The 19,589-nt window shown below is 38.9% G+C and overlaps 1 protein-coding gene and 1 pseudogene across 3 annotated transcripts in view; both read right to left on the reverse strand.

Annotated features, from left to right (window-relative positions):
* Window positions 1-5,805, reverse strand: part of fndc3a (fibronectin type III domain containing 3A) — a 95,419-nt gene extending 89,614 nt beyond the window's left edge. The window contains exon 1 of one of the 2 annotated variants that reach the window (XM_077207722.1): window positions 5,423-5,805. The gene's annotated coding sequence lies outside the window, so the exon portion shown is untranslated. The remainder of the gene's footprint in view (window positions 1-5,422) is intronic. The other variant, XM_077207720.1, reaches the window with a different exon arrangement.
* A 6,404-nt stretch (window positions 5,806-12,209) lies between these two features.
* On the reverse strand, window positions 12,210-17,969 carry LOC143716486 (galactose-specific lectin nattectin-like; annotated as a pseudogene). Its single transcript, XR_013196000.1, has 6 exons — window positions 14,251-17,969; window positions 14,039-14,125; window positions 13,836-13,914; window positions 12,749-12,874; window positions 12,478-12,589; window positions 12,210-12,313 (listed from the first exon to the last, which is right to left on the reverse strand). The product of XR_013196000.1 is annotated as a galactose-specific lectin nattectin-like (transcript).
* Window positions 17,970-19,589: the final 1,620 nt, after the last annotated feature.

The raw sequence follows: 19,589 nt of genomic DNA on the forward strand, positions 1-19,589 counted from the left end.
CTATTAATAAATAACCAAAGTGTCCTGCAGTGCAGTGATGGAAAAACAGCCTCGGTTTTAGCCTGTCATTTTGTGAAAAACTAAATAACTGAAATTTATATAAAATTTTTAATTTTGTCTTCACCATAAAACCCTAATTTTATTTATTCTTTAAAGGGGTCATGACATGAGAAATCAAATTTTGCATAATCTTTTTTGCATATAAGAAGCCTGCATCCTGCAAGCCTTTATTTTATTAAGCATCAAAAACATCTCATTTGGATATTGTGGGATTTGTGACATCACACGGGTATATAAATTTGCATATGACTGCCTCTAAATCAAGACATCCCGCCCACTGCCATTCAGTTACTTAAAGTCCCCCTGTAGTCATCATTTTATCCCTTAAAACTCATTTGATCACCAGCAATTACATATTTAAATGTAGGGGTGTGCCGGTTTCAGAATCGGTGATGACGGTTATGATGTTAGTCAAATGTGACGGTTCGTAACATAACTGTCGTCGTCCGGGGGACGTAATGATGACGTATATTCCACATTAAGCGCAAGTATGGATCTTGTCGTCAAGCTGATGGATCTTTTATAGATGAGTGAATACATTGATGTTTCTAACATGACTGTGGTGTGACGCAGGGCGCCATTGCTAGACATATACCAGCGCCACACACAACGCGAGTCCCGCGGATATAAAGGAATAAAAACATTTCATTCTACCGAACTACACGCAAGTGCTGAATTAATACTTACACAGTGAGTTTATTAGACGAATTAAACTTGAGGTAACGCAGCGCTGTTTCACTTGCTCTAACAGTTACACTATCACACTAAACGGCATTTGAGTGTGTTGAATGTTGTTAGTTAGGTTGTGTGTTGGCTGTATGAGACTAAGTACGTTAAGCTAGAACAACATTAGAATAACATACAGATCATATTCTAACATTTCATAATGTTGAACTAAATAACATTGATTAGTTTTATGTACATTTGCTCACCTGTCTAATAAAGTACATGCAACACTCGCGTTTGTCAAGTCGAAGTTAGTCGCGGACGTGGAGCTCTCGGTATCTCGAAAGATGTTGATCTTCGTTTTAGTCGTCTTTTTGTCTCAAAGTCTGCTTGCCATGGTCCATAATGTTTGAACAAAACAACAACAGGGTGAGCGTCCTGCTAGGCATAACGGCAATAACCCGGTTGTCCACGTCTGTCGTCATGGTTACTAACGCAGTGCGAACGCAAACCTGGCGGAAACCGAGGCTAACGCGGATATGACGCCATTGACTGGCGACTCCTCACCCCTGCTCACACGTCCCGTTTCCTTGGTTAAAATCACAATTTTCTCACGATTTACAAATAGTTGGAAACATTTGGGATATTGTAAGTAATCAACTAAACAAAATATATAACATTGGCCTAGTGGTTTTTGGATATTTTACTGCAAGAATCCTGCATATTGTACCTTTAACCAAACAAAACAAAAAAACTTTGCAATTAACGTGCTTTGTTTTAAGTAAATCACACACAGTAAACAAAACCTTAACAAACTTTGCAATGAACTGCAATTTATACGCGCAAACTGGGTGCCGGTGGGGTGAGACGCACATGCTCGGGCAGATTCGGCTTGAAGTCGTTCAACCTCGGATGCGGCGCCGCACGTGTCAGCGCGTGGCACGAGGGGCACAGACCTCTCCCAAATCATCTCCTGCAGCAGCCTCCGAAGCACCACTAACTCCGCCCACGTTTCCCTCGTAAGCTGATATTAGTATTTAAAGCTACACTGTGTAACTTTTTTAGTTTATTCTTAGCTAAAAACACTTAGTTCTTTCAAAAATATATGTGCTCATTAATGTATATTTACTTCGTTGAAGTAATAAAGTATTCTCGTGAGTGTATAATATGCCATTGAAAATACATACGGGTAAGGGGTCCTAATGTCGGTCGCCATGTTGCCCCTCCATCTTGAAAGTACATTAGCCAAAGAGGGACATACCCGTTAATTCAAGCTTCGCCTTTCGCGTTTTAACACTCAATGGCACCGTGTCGAATGTCAAGAGGGGGATTGCTTGGGACTGATATATAAAAACCTGACAGCCTTTTTGAAAGTCTGTTGCTGATGGAGGATCACTCTTATTCTCGAGGATACGTATCAGAGTCGCCAAGGAAGCGAAAAAGTGAATTAAGACGGCAACGAAACAGGCAAATCAACAAGACAAAAGTAAATATTGGAGTGGCCTTTCCAAGATGGAAAGAGCTCATGACGAGCAACGATTTTAAAAAGGACGCCGACGTTGCCTGCTTTCTTCTCGACAGGTAACGTTAAGTAAGCCTATTTGTGTATATTGGAAGTTTTATTGTTGCTTGGCTAATTATATCATGGTGTGCTGTGCATGACGCTAGAACGACACCTAGGATAGGTTTCCTCGCGTCAATGATGAAAAGTATTGTTTACCTTGTAACATAAATCCGTGTTCTATGACGGATAACGTGATTAATATTTTAATGGCGCTATAATTTGTAGGCTATAAGTTATATGTAGGCACTTTAAATTTTAGTTATTTTTCATTTATTTTACTTTATACACAATTATACACTCATGGACGAGGTCGAACTGGAAGCCATGTTAATCTTGGACTACATTGGCCACCGTAGGAGTTAAAACGAAATCGGAATTGAGAGGAACAGAAACTAATATTCACTCGATGGTCATATACCTTTTCGCCGCTAGATGGGCGTAAAAATCACACAGTGTAGCTTTAAACATTCTCTATGATAAAAATTTTTTGTAAAAAATATTTTAATAACACGGTTTTGGCGGTTATAGAGTTCTAATGACGTGTTCAACTATAACCGTCGGTCTCACGGTTATATAGTAACCGTCACACCCCTATTTAAACGTTTTTTCTTTGAAAAATACTGTTATGCCTTACAATAAAAATGTAATGTTTATATCTCTGTGTTGTTTTTAATATGCTTTAAAAACAACAAACCATGCGCAAATTCATAAGTCAACACCATTGCTGAGTATTTTCTCCTTAAAACTGAAGTGAAAACTTCAAAACCAAAAACGCGGTTTGAAATCGCTGGTGTTTCTGACATCACAAACTAACTCGTAACCAATCAGATCAACGTGTGATAGCCAACGAGTGGATCTCTGAGCTGGTGTGAGTGAGTGGAGGCGGGGCTAATTTTTTTTATATTCATAGAATTGCATATACTAAATGAGGCAAGAGTAATTTTCCCTGTGTGCTGTATGTACAATTTGTATTACCTTGTCTTTACTTGAAAAACAATCAGTGTTTACTTCCTTGTTATTCATATTTTTTCAAACAATTTTTTTATTTATGAAAAATACTGCAATAGGATTACAGATTCAAGAAGTTTCCATCTAATTTCAGATTAGTTTTTATTCATTTTATTCAATTTAAATTATTTCAATTTTTTTTTAATAATAAGTAAAATATCGGTCAACCACTAGTCTGCTATCGAGGTACTTTGATGTCATGCACCGATCGGTCTATGCGCCACCGCTTCAAGTCCAACACAACTAACATGTTTGTTCGAAGCATCTGACTGCAGATTGTTTTGTAAAGGAGGCACAGTGTAATGGAGAGTTCACAAAGACACTTGCACTGAAAGATAAAGCAGACAGCTGTATTGGATCTGACAACAGCTAATCCTTTGCCTGTAAATACAATAGAAAGTGGCCATTGATACTGTTTTTTACACAATGGGGTTAGCCAATCATAACAGTTGTCATTTACTGACAAGCATTAAAGGAGTCAAAACCTTAAAAACAGATCATTTCAGACAGGGTTTTTTTTTATATATATAATATAATTTATATAATTTATTTTTATATATATGATATATAAAAGTTGGGGGTTTTATTGTGGAAAAAAAAAGTTATTAATAGTATAAGCGATCAACAAAAACAACAAAAAAAGTCAACAAAAAATTGTAGGTGGTGGTGTGAGCATAATATTGCCAGAAAGGAATTACTGAACGTTTCTGGCATCTGGTGGTAAACTGGATTATAACAGGGAATGAAGCTGGAAAAAAAGTGTATGTTTTTTTACTAAATACTTACAATCTTAGTGTAACATGTAGAAAAATTATAAGACATTTATAAGCTGAGTCCTGTGACACTTTCAAAACAGCATCCCAATCAGTCCAGCATGTGTTTGGGGTGGGATTGTCTGTTTGTCCAACCAATGGAGGGCAAGGGGACCATAATACTACTAATAATAATAATCATTATAGTAGTAATAGTATTAATAATAATAATAACTGTATTAATTCTGAATTTGATGGTACTGGTAGTGGAAAACTGCACACTTGACCTTTAATATTTGAATCCCAAACTGCACACAATACTACATAATTCCGAGCAATAATTAGTCAATTAATTAAAATAAACATAATTTGGTCAACGGTGCCTAATGTTAAAACTTTAAGAAAAAAAAGGCTGATTTCAGGTCTTAAAACGCACGCATTGAGAAACTGCTAGTTAACTGTTACTAGAATTGATTATTTATATATATCCAATTCATATTAATCCAATTTAGAGGAGCACAATTAAAACAAAACAGTGACTGTCTCCAACCCTAGCGAGCTGCCTATCTAGGGAACGTTGTTGTCCGGTACTTCCGGACATTTAAATCGAAGATTTTTGGCCATCAACTTTCAAATAAAACATTCTGTTACTACAGACCAGTAGCCTAACTAATGATTTCTGTGCATAATAGAGACATTCAAAAGTTCGAACCAAACATTTTACCCCAAATCGAACGTTCAAATCTAAATATTTCAGCAACAAAAAAGGCAAGAACGTTCGAACCCCACTTTTTTTGTTATTGTAAAAGCATTCGAACTTTGTACCTGAACATTTCAGGCGCAAAGTGAAAGTTTAAATTGAACATTTTGCTCACCGTCACCGGCGCACTACAACCGAAAACTTTCGGAACATTATGCATTGCCGAAGAACGTTCGAATCGAAGTGACTTAAATTTGTTATGTAAACTCTGAAATTCAAATACTTTTTTTATTATTATTTAATGCGACAATGAATACCAAACTGCACGCTGCACGCTGCCCCCCCAAAAAAGCAGTCTATCTAGAAAGCTCAGTAGCTTTTGAGACACGGCCAGAGTGAGTATAGTGACTGCAGCAGTATTTAATCTGCAGCTCTGTGATCAGATGACGTTGACGTGTGCACTTCAGGCCCTACTCTGTTTCTTTCATATAGCCTACACTTTTAAACCATATGCCGATCTTTGCACATCAAAAGTGGCTCAAAGAGAGATCACTTACGCAATCAAATCTAAATGCGTGGAGTAAATAAACGCGCATTTTCTATAGTGAGCATATGCAGTGCAAATGCACATTTAGTAAAAAACAAATCATTTGCAAACGTGAATCGACTCACCAACAGCTCGTTCCGCTTGGTATATCTTATTCTCCCGATCACTCCTCTTCTTCAGGTTGATGTGTATGTGTGTAGGCTTTAAAAGCAATAGGCCAGTGTATATGTGTGTGAGATCTGGATCTCTATAAGCTACGTGGCTCTTTCACACTTGAATATTACACCAGTTTACAGTCTCAGCCCTTATCCACTCGCTTTTTCCGACGTCTGAAAAAGTCCAGGGGTCGAGACAGATCACGATCTTCCAAAGCAAACAACTTTTCCCCGTATGTGTTGTTAGTTTTCACGGCCACCTCCATCCATGGCGAGCTCAGGCTCTTCTAGCGTCTGGATAATCGCCATCATTTTCCGCTCAAGAATGTACACACACGTCACTGCGCATGCGTATCACCGCCGCGTCAAATTTCATTCCTTTCCTCTTTCTCTCTTTTGAAATATATTGCCTGTTTTTTTTTTTTTTTTGCTGACGTGTTGACGTGTTGTCTACGGTGAAAATCGAAAATGACATAAAGGCTGCTGCATCGAGTGTAGAATTTATATCCGGTTATATTTAGTTAAGTATTCTGTTGTAAATTATAGGCCTATTACAATTATTTGTCCTGGCACTAGAAAATGAATTTTGAAATTCAAATTGTATACAGTGTATGTCCGACTAGCTGAAATTGTCTATGGAGGTTTCAGTGTTCCTCATTGTACCCAATAGATGGCGTCAAAGCTCGTGTAAACAGATCCCCTCCGACAGGGGGAGCCCTCACTATTTGTGTACGCGCAACGCTTCTGGGTCTCATACAGTTTTTCTTTGCTAAAACACATTTCTTGAAACCATCACTCACTTTCTCAAAACCTTAAACACAAAACAAAAATTTCAAACCATATTCAGAGAACCTTTGACTCTTCTGGTAAAATCAAACAATTGCCTCAAAACCATTTTATCTTTGCTCTTAATCAAACAATGCTTTCAGATCATACACAGCCAGGCTATATTATAAACACTAGCCTACTACAGATCATTCGTTAAAAAAATTGAGAAAACAGCATCCAAAGCATTCCGTTACAGAAAAAAATAATTATTGTAACAAAGTAAAAAAGAAAATGGAATTACGTAAAAAAAAAGTGGGCTATAGTAATGACAACTTACAGTAGTAAGGTGAATAACATTAAGTCATCTTTAATGACTTTATAAACTCTAGCAACTTATATTTTTTATTCGTGACTGAGACCTGGCTGTCTGTTGGAGATAATGGTCCTTTCTCTGAACTTACCCCTCCCAATTATTCATTTTTTAATTCTCCCCGTTTGTCTGGCCGGGGTGGAGGACTGGCATCTGTTTTTAGAGACAGTTTTTGTTGCCGAATAATAGAAACAGACATTTTCACAAGCTTTGAAGTTCAACTATTTGCATTGGACTCGATGAACTCGTTGGTAGTGGCAGTGGTTTATCGTCCACCGAAAACAAATAAAAACTTTATCACAGAGTTCTCTGAATTCATAGGGGATATTACACCTAAATGTGACAAATTTTGATAATTTACATAAGCACAAATAGTCCCAGGATTTTACTTAATATCTAGAATTCTGTTTTTAATCCAAACGGCAATATTTATTTAGTGGAGTCCTCAACTTTGTGTGAAGACTTTTTTAAGATTTTTTGAGGATAAAAAAAAGATGCAATTAGACAGTCCATTATTCCTTGTACTGATGGCCCTGTAGATCTTTTGATTCCCACTAGGTTTTTAAATTCATTTGAGCCAATTACTTTGTTGGGTTAAATGGTTTCAGTTGCTAAGCTGAAACCCACTACCTCTGCTCTTGATATTGTTCCTAGACAATTTTTTTTAATTGGTACTCGATAGTGTTGGGGATTGGATTCTAGCAATTATAAATAAGAGCCTTCTTTCTGGGTCAGTTCCATCTCTCTGCAAACATGCTATGGTGAAACCTTTGTTGAAAAAGCCAAATTTGGACACAACTGTCTTATTGCATTTTAGGCCAATTTCAAATTGACCTTTCACTGCAAAAATCTTAGAGAAAGCTGTTTATGCAATTGCAGAGCTTTTTGGCAACAAACACTATTCCAGTCTGGATTTATTAAAAATCATAGTACTGAGTGTGCACTTCTAAGAGTATTAAATGACATTTTATTATTCGTTGATTCTGGGAAATCAGTCATTTTAGTGCCCTTGTATTTGAGTGCAGCGTTTGATACAGTTGATCGTGACATTCTTTTATCACGCCTCGAAAAGTGTGTGGGCATTCAAGGAACTGCTCTTAGCTGGTTCAGATCTGTAATAGGACCTTTTCAGTGGGTATTGGTCGCGCTGTTTCATCTGTAGCACGAGTTACCTGTGGTGTTCCTCAAGGGTCTATTCTGGCTCCCATTTTATTTTCACTTAACATGCTTCCACTAGGTTCAATTTTTAGGAAGCATGGAGTGTCTGTTCATTTTTATGCAGATGACACCCAAATCTATTTACCTTTAAAACATAATGAAAATAAAGGCCTAGAATCCTTGCTTGCATGTTTAGCTGATGTACGATCTTGGATGTGAAATGTCTCCTGCTGTGACAGCTGCGATAGCGACTGTTGACTGTTTGTCCGAGTGAGTGGAGGGGCGGTGGCTTAGCCACAGGTCAATTCTACGTGGCATTGATTCAACACAGGTCACTTGGTTGCCAGTGTGTTTTAGAGTTGAACTCAAATTTTTGTTTTTTGTTTTTAAGTCTTTAAATGGTCTGACTGGCACCTTCCTATTTGTCAGATCTTTTTAAAGTGAATAAGTCAGTAAGATGCTTGCGATCCTCAGACATTATTTCACTGTCATATCCAAGAACAAGACTGAAGTTGCGATATGGAATATGGATATGGAATAGTCTTCCTTTATCTGTGAGATCTGCATCGTCCGTACATGAATTTAAATCGAAGTTACAGTCTTATCTTTTTACCCTTGCATTTCATTCATTATAGCTTTTTGGTCTCTTTTAACTTAAATTTAGTGATGTATTGTTTATTATTACTGTGTTTTTTTTTTCTTTGTACAGCACAGTGGTCAACTTTTGTTGCATTTCTTTGTGCTCTATAAATAAATAAATGAAATTAAATTAATAAATTGTATACTGTATGCACTGCAAGTATAGTGTTGTACTGAATATTGTATAGTATTGAATGTCTGTATATTCAGCACTTGCATACTGTAAAAATACCCAACTGCAAAAGCAAAACAGATCACAGTAAAAAACTCTATATGAAAAGTATGTTACAGTCACTCAAGAGAGTTGTGCAACTGCAAAATCAAGGTCAGTGAGAGAGATTTTATTCTGCTTCTGCATCCCGTCTTCATGTCGGGTCCGGCGGAGGACTTTGCCACATCACAATGTCATCTGCAGGCAAAGAGAAAAAACCCTAAAGCCAGATCCAGCCTCGACAACAATCTCCACACATTACTCTTTCTCATCCTCTTCCTCTTCCTCCTTGTTCACCACCTCTTACACACATACTCTTCCTCTTCTCTCTCCATTCATTGTTGGTATCAACATGCAGTGCAACATTTTGAGTCAGTTTTGCCACTCTGAACTGACATGTACAGTTTGTTTAGTCACATCATTAGAAAAAAGTTTGAACAATTTTGAGTCGTTGTGTGTAAATGATGACAACTGTGTTGTAGTTGTGTTTAACTTTTGCCTTCCTGTGCATAAGTGTTTTGAAACATAAATGCATCACATTGCGAAATGTGTTAGTGAGTGAAAATGTGTTTAGAGTTTAGCAAAAAGAGTGCATGAGTTCAAAGTTTTACAGAAGTTTGATTTATTCGAAAAATTGGTTTAGGCTATTGAGAACTTGGTTCAGAGAATGGGATACAAAAATACACTAAGTTTTAGCAATTCAGAACATCTGTATACTGATTTCTGAAGGATCATGTGACACTGAAGACCGGAGTAATGAAGCTGAAAATTCAACTTTGAAATCACAAGAATAGCTTATATGTTAAAACATTCAAACAGTATGTACATATGAGCATTGGTGGGCTGTCAGGGTCAGCAAGGCCTTCTCTGCTGCCCTAAACACTATGTTTTCCATGAATGAGTATTAAATTATTCCCAATAATCCATTCTCTTAATCTCACAGCTTTTCTCTTGGTTGCGCTCCAGTATTGTATATTTATTTTAGCGCTTTTATCCAATTATATTTCAGGCATCATGTGTTGCCAGGGTAAAATAAATCTGCCTTTTTCTAAGACAGGAACCCAGAGATAGGCACATGAGCCCTATTATAGGGCTATCACATAGAAGTTAGTTAAACCAGGTCTACATTAATAATAATATGATGATGTAAAGTAGGGTTCGTTAACTTGCGTGACACACACACTCGAAACGATAAAATAAATCACCGGAGAGCAGCAGCTAGTGAACAGTCGTCTCTTTTTACTCACTCTCTCGCTCAGCGCTGAGAAAAACAACACCAACTTGCAATACAGCCAATCAGAAAACACAAAAGATGAACAATGATGTAAATCAAGGTTTTTGAACCAGAACACAGACTCCAGATTTTTACCCACTGTCTCCCATTTAAATATATATAACTTTATAATTATATTATTATTGACAGATTCAAATACTCTTGTATACAGGTGCTGGTCATATAATTAGAATATCATCAAAACGTTGATTTATTTCAGTAATTCCATTCAAAAAGTGAAACATGTATATTATATTCATTCATCACACACAGACTTATACATTTCAAATGTTTATTTCATTTAATTGTGATGATTAAAACTGACAACTAATGAAAATCCCAAATTCAGTATCTTCGAAAATTAGAATATTACTTAAGACCAATATAAAAAAAGGATTTTTTGAAATGTTGGCCAACTGAAAAGTATGAGCATGAAAAGTATGAGCATGTACAGCACACAATACTTCGATACCACAATAAGTCGATCAGTCTGTGGCACTGCTCAGGTGTTATGAGAGCCCAGGTTGCTCTGATAGTGGCCTTTAGCTCTTCTGCATTGTTGGGTCTGGCGTATCACATCTTCCTCTTCACAATATCCCATAGATTTTCTATAGGGTTAAGGTCAGGCGAGTTTGCTGGCCAATTAAGAACAGGGATACCATGGTCCTTAAAGCAGGTACTGGTAGCTTTGGCACTGTGTGCAGGTGCCAAGTCCTGTTGGAAAATGAAATCTGCATCTCCATAAAGTTGGTCAGCAGCAGGAAGCATGAAGTGCTCTAAAACTTCCTAGTAGACGGCTGCGTTGACCTTGGACCTCAGAAAACACAGTGGACCAACACCTGACATGGCACCCCAAACCATCACTGACTGTGGAAACTTTACACTGGACTTCAAGCAACGTGGATTCTGTAACTCTCTTCCTCCAGACTCTGGGACCTTGATTTCAAGAGGAAATGCTAAATTTACTTTCATCAGAGAATATAACTTTGGACCACTCAGCAGCAGTCCAGTCCTTTTTGTCTTTAGCCCAGGCGAGACGCTTCTGACGCTGTCTTGTTCAAGAGTGGCTTGACACAAGGAATGCGGCTGCTGAAACCCATGTCTTGCATACGTCTGTGCGTGGTGGCTCTTGAAGCGCTGACTCCAGCTGCAGTCCACTCTTTGTGAATCTCCCACACATTTTATAATGGGTTTTGATTCACAATCCTCTCCAGGGTGCGGTTATCCTTATTGCTTGTACACTTTTTTTCCTCCACCTCTCTATTAATGTGCTTGGACACAGAGCTCTGTGAACAGCCGCCTCTTTAGCAATGAACTTGTGTCTTGCCCTCCTTGTGCAAAATGTCAATGGTCATCTTTTGGATAGCTGTCAAGTCAGCAGTCTTCCCCATGATTGTGTAGCCTACTGAACTAGACTGAGAGACCATTTACAGGCCTTTGCAGGTGTTTTGAGTTAATTAGCTGATTAGAGTGTGGCACCAGGTGTCTTCAATATTGAACCTTTTCACAATACTCTAATTTTCCGAGATACTGATTTTGGGGTTTTCATTAGTTGTCAGTTATAATCATCAAACTTAAAAGGAATGAACACTTGAAATATATCAGTCTGTGTGTAATGAATATATCCAAATTTCACTTTTAGAATGGAATTACTGAAACGAACCAACATTGATGATGTTCTAATTATATGACCAACACCTGTAGATTTGGGGATATAGATCTGTCACTGGGGCACCAGTAAAATATTGCTGATAAATCCTTTTCTGATATTGTAGATTACTTTTGGCCCGAGAAGGTTTTTTCTGCTCATGTCCTTTGTTTTCTATCAGCTGTTTGGAATCAGAACCATGAATTATCACTATTGATTGGATTAAATGGGTTTAGAAAATGGTCTGAAATTGTTAATGATTTAGTTTAATTCGTTCAAACAATCTCCGATTTGTTCGCAGATATTTCTCACACTGAAATGTTAGGATATTTTATATGTTCTGGGAGATTCAGAAAACAAAAAGGGACACTTACTGATACTAAAGGCATTAGTTCCATATTTGCTTATCCAGAAAACAAACATGCAGATGTTTTCACCAATGATGAAGCACGTGTGCAGTTTAAACCCCACCCCTCATGACAAATTAATGCCATTCTAATAACCTCAAACCCTTGCAACACAATATACTTCCATTTTAACAGAAATTTGATTGACAATGCACAATTTGGTTTTTCAATGCTTTTATTTGAGCGTTTCAGAGAAGATATTGAAAAGAGATTCAAGTTTAGAAGAGATTTGGCTTAACTTTTTTGCAATATTTGAAAAATGTAGTAAGTGTAGTTCAATTAATCATGATTCAAGTAACAATGGAGCAGCACCACAGTCACACAGGTCCTTAACACAAATATAGGATAATGAGGTTGAACAGGCCTCGTCGTTCCAGCAACGGTTAGCTGTAAGGTGGAATAATAGAAGTTATTCTAATCATTATAGTGTTGTTAGAATCAAAATAAAATAGAAACTTAAGGCACTTTGTGAAATCCAAATGACCATTTCACTTTACTGTATGTAAAATTGGATTGTAAATTATAACAAAGTATTTAAAAAGTGTTCTTACAGGTAAAGTTGATCTCCAAACAGTTCTCGGGTTGCTGGTAATTGTTAGGTTCTCCAGAGCACCAGTTGGTATATGAAAACACAGTCCCAACACTCCACAACCACTGTCCATCCTAAAGAGTGAAGACAAAGTGCACTATTATCAGACTTCAGGAAGAAGCAAATTAAATTCAGATTTGTAGTCAAAACATCTTAGAAACTTTGCCTTTACTGTTTAAAGCAAATTTTAGTTTAAACAAATATGTCTCTTTAGGACAGACAATTGGACTTACTTGTACAGCATCATTAGCACCAATCCAAGCACGTGTGGATCGAGAAGGCAATAGACTCCGCAGGAAATCATTTACTGGTTTATTACTCACAGATGCGAGATTCCCACCAAGACTTTGACAGTTTTTCTGAAGAGACAGATTTTTTTTTTTATTGTCAATACAAAAATCTATTTAGCATAAAACAAAAGTGACTCTTATTTGCATAAAAGTTACTATACAAAATAACATTACCACTCTATAACCTTTAATATCCCAAAAAAAAATGACTTGCAGGATTCACCCGTTATCATCTATTAAATGTCAAACTAATTTTAAGTCCAATAGTAGGTAGACTTGAAGTAAAGTAAATTTCACACATAGAATGAAGTAACATCTAATCAACTTAACCAAGAAAAGGTCAATAGAACACTAAACCACATGTTTTAAGTGTATGCTTTACTTTGAAACATCCAAATAAATACAATAGATATTGAATATAGTACATACTTTATATAATAAAAGTAACATGGCACCTGAACACCTCAATACTTGGTACACAATACACAGTGACTTTAATGTTCGATAGATCGTTTGAATGATTGTGTCATTTGGAGTAGAAAATTAATCAACATGTCACAAAATGGCAAGTTACTAAACCTAACAGCAAAAGTGATACAATGTGTAAATACAGCTGGAAAACAGTGGGGGAAAAATAATAAATTAAAACAACCTTATTAATTATACATGCCCCAGTGCATGATAGGAGCACCAGTATTATAAAAGTGGATAACCCTAATTTTATATCATTGACATTTACGATTTAATTTTGAGACGCTTGCATGGAGTATATATTACATTAGTTTTTTCTGTAGCATTTATTCAGCACATAATCATTTTTATCAGTTTAAATGAATCATTTGACAATGCACTTAGCGTACATGTCTTTACATCTGTCTTCTAGATTTAGTTTAAGACACCTAATATAAAGTGTGACCAAATCATCTTGTTGTAACATGATTATTTTCATGTTATCACTGTGAAGCTGCTTTGATACTATCTGTATTGTAAAAAGCGCTATATAAATAAAGGTGACTTGACTTAACATTACCTCTGCTGTGATCCAGTTTCTCGGAGCAGAAAAGTACTTGTAGCATCAGAGTCCAAATTTCCTCCATCTAGCAGGGCATCTTCTGGCATTTATGCGTCTGTGATCACGTTCTGAAGACAGTAAACCCCTTATTAATCATGCAAATACTAATCAATGGAATACTGCACATCTCCAAGATGTTTTTAAATAGCAAGGGTTTTCACAAATAAATGTCTTGGTTACCTTCTGCATTCCCCATGGAGAAAATAATGAAAAGAAGCAGACAACTTTTCAGCATTAGCATGATGAACCTGAAATTAATAAGCAGGAAAAGTTAAATGTCTTCATGCACTCATATGCTGCACACTGCGATTCTCAATGCATTTAAAGACAAAACACAAAAATACTTCAGGTAGAACATTTATTCAGAACTCACTTCGGTTTTTAAATGGTTGCCTTCAGTCTGAAAGGAAGATTTTGTGAAGAGCCAGAGCCTGTGTAACACCATAACACTGTCATATCTATTGAATGAAGATGGGTCATATTTATACACATAATATCAGGCAATAACTCTCACGGAGTCATCAGTAACACCTGCCACACCATCAGTGCCCGATCACCCAACTCCGCCCATCCACTCGTTATCAGCAGAGTACTGACTCACCCCACCTGCACCCGCTCATCAGCAGCACCCCCACATACAAACCCACACATCCCTTCACTCATTAGCTGTGTCACAATGTGAAGGCTGCACCCTTCAAAGGTCAAATTTGAAGGCCGATGCGCTCCGTGCACAATATGGCGACTGTTGGCGTTCGAACTTGAGTGTTTGGGCCAGTACTTCCGATGAAAACTTCCGGTGATCTGACAGCGAGAGCAAGAGACAACAGGGACAGAGTTCCATAATCTTTATACATTTACATCAGTGGTGGGCCGTCAGGGCCAGCAAGGCCTTCTCCGCTGGCCTAAACACTATCAGAATCACTGACTTGCACTTTAATATATTTTTTCCATGAATGAGTATTAAATTATTCCCAATAGTCCATTCTCTTAATCTCACAGATTTTCTCTTGGTTGCGCTCCAGTATTGTATATTTATTTTAGCGCTTTTATCCAATTATATTTCAGCCATCATGTGTTGCCAGGGTAAAATAAATCTGCCTTGAGGCCTTCTGAACCGACAGTGCGGCCGCCTGTAGCTTAAAATGAATGGAAATGAAACCGTTGCTTTAACCAATCAGATAATCAGTCAGATTTAATCAGGCAATCAGATTTCGATTTGACTGCACTGGGGCCATCTAGCAGGCGTACGAATAAGTCTGGATTTTCACGACCTTTGATTGGTTGGTCAGAGCGAGTACTATAACTGGTAGTCAAAGGCTGAGCTAGCTAACTGTATCTGTAGCGAACTGCATAAACTAAAATACATTCCTGTAGATTTAATAGTTTTTCAACCCACAAATTAATGTTTCTTTCCCTCCTCGATTCAATACTACCGGAAAAAATCCCTTATTCAGCCTTATCCAGCTTAAACAAGTAGTTCACTTTTTAAAAACTTTTGCTGATAATTTACTCACACCCATGTCATCCAAGATGTCCATGTCTTTTTTTCTTCAGTCGAAAAGAAATTAAGGTTTTTGATGAAAACATTCTAGGATTTTTCTCCACATAATGGACTTCATTGGGTACCAAGCGGTCCAACTGTGCATGTTCGTGACTCTCCTGTTCGAACTCGTTCATCAAAATTAAAAATCTTTTTTGGAATCAATTCGTTCATTGAATGAACAGGAGAGTCACGAACGCGCATTAGAGAACAGAGCAAGGCGAGCATTTGTGCTTAAAAAACGTAAACTTTTTTATTTATTTTTGAAATTACCGATCATTTCGCAAGATAATACCCTTATGCATCGTCTGGTGTCGTCTAAAGCCATTTGAAGCTGCACTGAAACTGAAAATTTGGACCTTGGACCGTTTTGTCCATTATATAGATAAAACTGTTGGTATTGCCTCACCATTAATGAAGAATGTTGTATCTACTACCTTTCCTTTAACTATCGAGATGCTCCTTGATTTAGAGGGCTTAAATTGCATTCGTGCCCATTCGATATTATCTGTTAACTTCCCCAATAACCGATTAGTGCAGGCTACCGTTGTAGTCATGGTTGTCATGTCATCCATGTATGCTCTGATTGGTGGTAGTCGCATCCCAGAAGCCAAGCAGTCTCCTCCTACTACACATCTTGATCCCCTAATGATTACTTCCATTGCCATGGTAAAAGCCAGTGGAGAAATGGTGCATTCTGCCATTATTCCAACCTCTAAGCATTGCCATGCGGTGCTGAATTTTGGAGTTGAGAAACTAAATTGCAAATCTCCAAAATAGGCTTTCACTAAATTTTTTATTGACATTGGTACTCTAAAAAAATCAAATGCTGCCCAAAGAAGCTCATGTGGCACTGAACCATATGCATTAGCCAAATCCAGGAATGTCACACAGAGCTCCTTCCTCTCCTTTTTAGCTGATTGAATTCGTTGCCAGATAACATTGATGTGTTCTAAGCATCCTGAGAATCCTGGAATGCCCGCTTTTTGAACTGAAGTGTCAATGAAGCCATTCTTTAATAGGTAGGTTGACAATCTCTGCGCAATAATGCTGAAGAAAATCTTACCTTCGACGTTTAATAGTGAAATAGGACGAAACTGACTGATGCTTGTAGCATCTTTTTCTTTAGGTATAAAGACTCCATCTGCTCGGCGCCATGCTCTAGGTACAACCTGCTTTTCCCAAGCCACTTTTATCAATTTCCACAGAATTCGTAGAACTCCTGAAGCACTCTTGTACACTCTGTACGGAACTCCATTAGGCCCTGGAGATGATGAAGCCCTTGTCTTTCTCACAACCTGCTCTATCTCTTTCCACTTAGGTGCACAGACCTCCATTTGGTATTCTGGTGGATTGATAGATGGGATATCTGACGGAATTGTCATAGGCTCATGCCTTTTTGCATCTGTATGCGTTTCCTCCAAATATCTCTCTAGCTCAACCCTAGATGCTTTTAAAGTGCCATTCTTCTCACTGGTCTCAATGGCAAACGAATTTGAATGGGTCTTTATAGAAAAATTAGCCCTCGCACGCTTCTTCTTTTTGTAGCGTTTCCGTAGGCGCTCAGCTCTGCGTAAAGTTTCAAGCTTATCTTTTATGGCCCTTTGTAAGAGATTGAGTCCCTCCTTCTGAACTTTGTTCCGCATTTTTCCATTGCTTCCTCAGCTGTCTCCTTTCTCTAACTAACCCTTCAATTTTCTGCTGCCGCCGAGATACAGCAGGAGTAGTTTGTACTTTTTCCTTCCTTTTTTCCACACCAAACCTCTCACTTCCATATGCGTAAATGATATCCCCAAATTTATCCAGCTTCTTTTCAACTGTACCAGTTAATCTTAACAATGCAAAGCATAGATCTGTGTTTACCGTGTCCCATGCAGTTTTCTCACAAGCTCTTGGCCATCTAACTCCAGGCCTATGCCCGTTGAGGTTCTTTTCTCTCTTATGCTGGTTAGTCTGACCGGGTTCACAAGTATCAATGTGTTCATCACTAACTGTGCAAACCCTCATCTCCTCTATGACAGGGGTACTGATAGCCACGGGCCGGGTCGGGTCGGGTTGTAATTTTCAGGCCCGTTGAGAACTCTGAAACTCACTCCTGTGAGCCTGCAGAGGGCGCCATGGCGTCGTGTTAAATTAAACTCGCTCCTGTGAGCCTGCAGAGGGCGCCATGGCGTCGTGTTAAATTAAACTCGCTCCTGTGAGCCTGCAGAGGGCACCATGGCATCGTGTAAAGTTAAACTCGCTCCTGTGGCGCCATGGCGTCGTGTAAAGTTAAACTCGCTCCTGTGAGCCTGCAGAGGGCGCCATGGCATCGTGTAAAGTTAAGCTAGCTCCTGTGAGCCTGCAGAGGGCACCATGGCATCGTGTAAAGTTAAACTCGCTCCTGTGAGCCGGCAGAGGGCACCATGGCATCGTGTAAAGTTAAAGGGATACTCCAGCTGTGGGAAGATGAATGTGTATTTAATAGTGATCATTTATATAGTAGAAATGTGAAATTATTTTTTAAATTGAAGCATTCTAGACTGAGAAAAGGCAGAAAATGTATTTTTTACTCATGTGGCTGAAAGACAACAACTCCCAGAATGCACTTGCTTTGCTGGTTTTTTTTACCAAGTCGCTCGCCTTGCTGGAACCATTCCATAAAGTGACGATAGGCTGTTAGGCGATATTGTCTACAAAACAGTAAGCACAACGTTAGTAATGCGAACTATTTGCACACAGTATACTATCATAGATGTAAATATAACAACAATAGCTCAGCTGACTAACGTTACGAGGGAAGAACATTGTGATAATGCCGGGTGTCCAAACTCTGTACATTACGTCTTGGTAAAAAAAAGAAAAACAAACCAAATAACGTTACTCACTTTACACTAAGCCGTCCGTTTGTCCCTGCGGGCTTTGGCTGGCGTTTCCAATTTATCTTGTCCAGAAGAAAATGGGATCGTTGAAATTCGCGACAGTAATCGGACTCTCTATCTGTTTCCATAGGCGCACAGCGAGAGCACTGACAGCTCCAGTCCGCCCCAGCTGGAGTCTGGCCGGGCTCGAGTCAGGTCTTGCTCCCCTGCTGCAGCAGCTGCTCCGGCCGCATCTTGTTCCTCCATCTCCCGCAACTGTTCATCGCTGTATTGCGGCTCGTACAGGTAGCCGCGAGCATCAGATTCGCGCAACTGATCTTCGAAATCCCCTTCCGTCATTTCAACTTCAAAACTAACGTTACCTTCCGCTATCGTGATTAGCCCACTATACAAACTTTATACACAGAGCAAGAGCCTGTTAGCTTAGCTTCTACAGAAAGATGGCTGACAATATCTTACTTTCTGTGAGTGAGATCCCGCCCCATATGGGCGTAGTGAAAACATGCGGAACTAGCTACTAGTACTGGCTGTAGTTTTAAGCCTCTGGCCCAAAAATCCTCCGATGACGCAAAATGACGATTTTTGCGTCATCGGAGGATTTTTTCCAGACTAAAAATACATAAATCTCTCATATCAGGGGGAAATGAGGGGGGAAGCAAGGTAATTCGAAAATACTACTGGTTTTCTACTGATACAAATCTTAATGCTAAATCCTGGAGTATCCCTTTAAGCTCGCTCCTGTGAGCCTGCAGAGGGCGCCATGGCATCGTGTAAAGTTAAACTCGCTCCTGTGAGCCTGCAGAGGGCGCCATGGCATCGTGTAAAGTTAAACTCGCTCCTGTGAGCCTGCAGAGGGCACCATGGCATCGTGTAAAGTTAAACTCGCTCCTGTGAGCCTGCAGAGGGCACCATGGCATCGTGTAAAGTTAAGCTCGCTCCTGTGAGCCTGCAGAGGGCACCATGGCATCGTGTAAAGTTAAGCTCGCTCCTGTGAGCCTGCAGAGGGCGCCATGGCTTCGTGTAAAGTTAAACTCGCTCCTGTGGCGCCATGGCGTCGTGTAAAGTTAAACTCGCTCCTGTGAGCCTGCAGAGGGCACCATGGCATCGTGTAAAGTTAAACTCGCTCCTGTGAGCCTGCAGAGGGCGCCATGGCATCGTATAAAGTTAAGCTCGCTCCTGTGAGCCTGCAGAGGGCACTATGGCATCGTGTAAAGTTAAACTCGCTCCTGTGAGCCTGCAGAGGGCGCCATGGCATCGTGTAAAGTTAAACTCGCTCCTGTGAGCCTCCAGAGGGCGCCATGGCTTTGTGTA

Source organism: Siphateles boraxobius, unplaced genomic scaffold (genome assembly GCF_051911475.1).
Source record: "Siphateles boraxobius isolate OS27281-9 unplaced genomic scaffold, OSU_SipBor_1 6, whole genome shotgun sequence".
Taxonomy (NCBI): domain Eukaryota; kingdom Metazoa; phylum Chordata; class Actinopteri; order Cypriniformes; family Leuciscidae; genus Siphateles; species Siphateles boraxobius.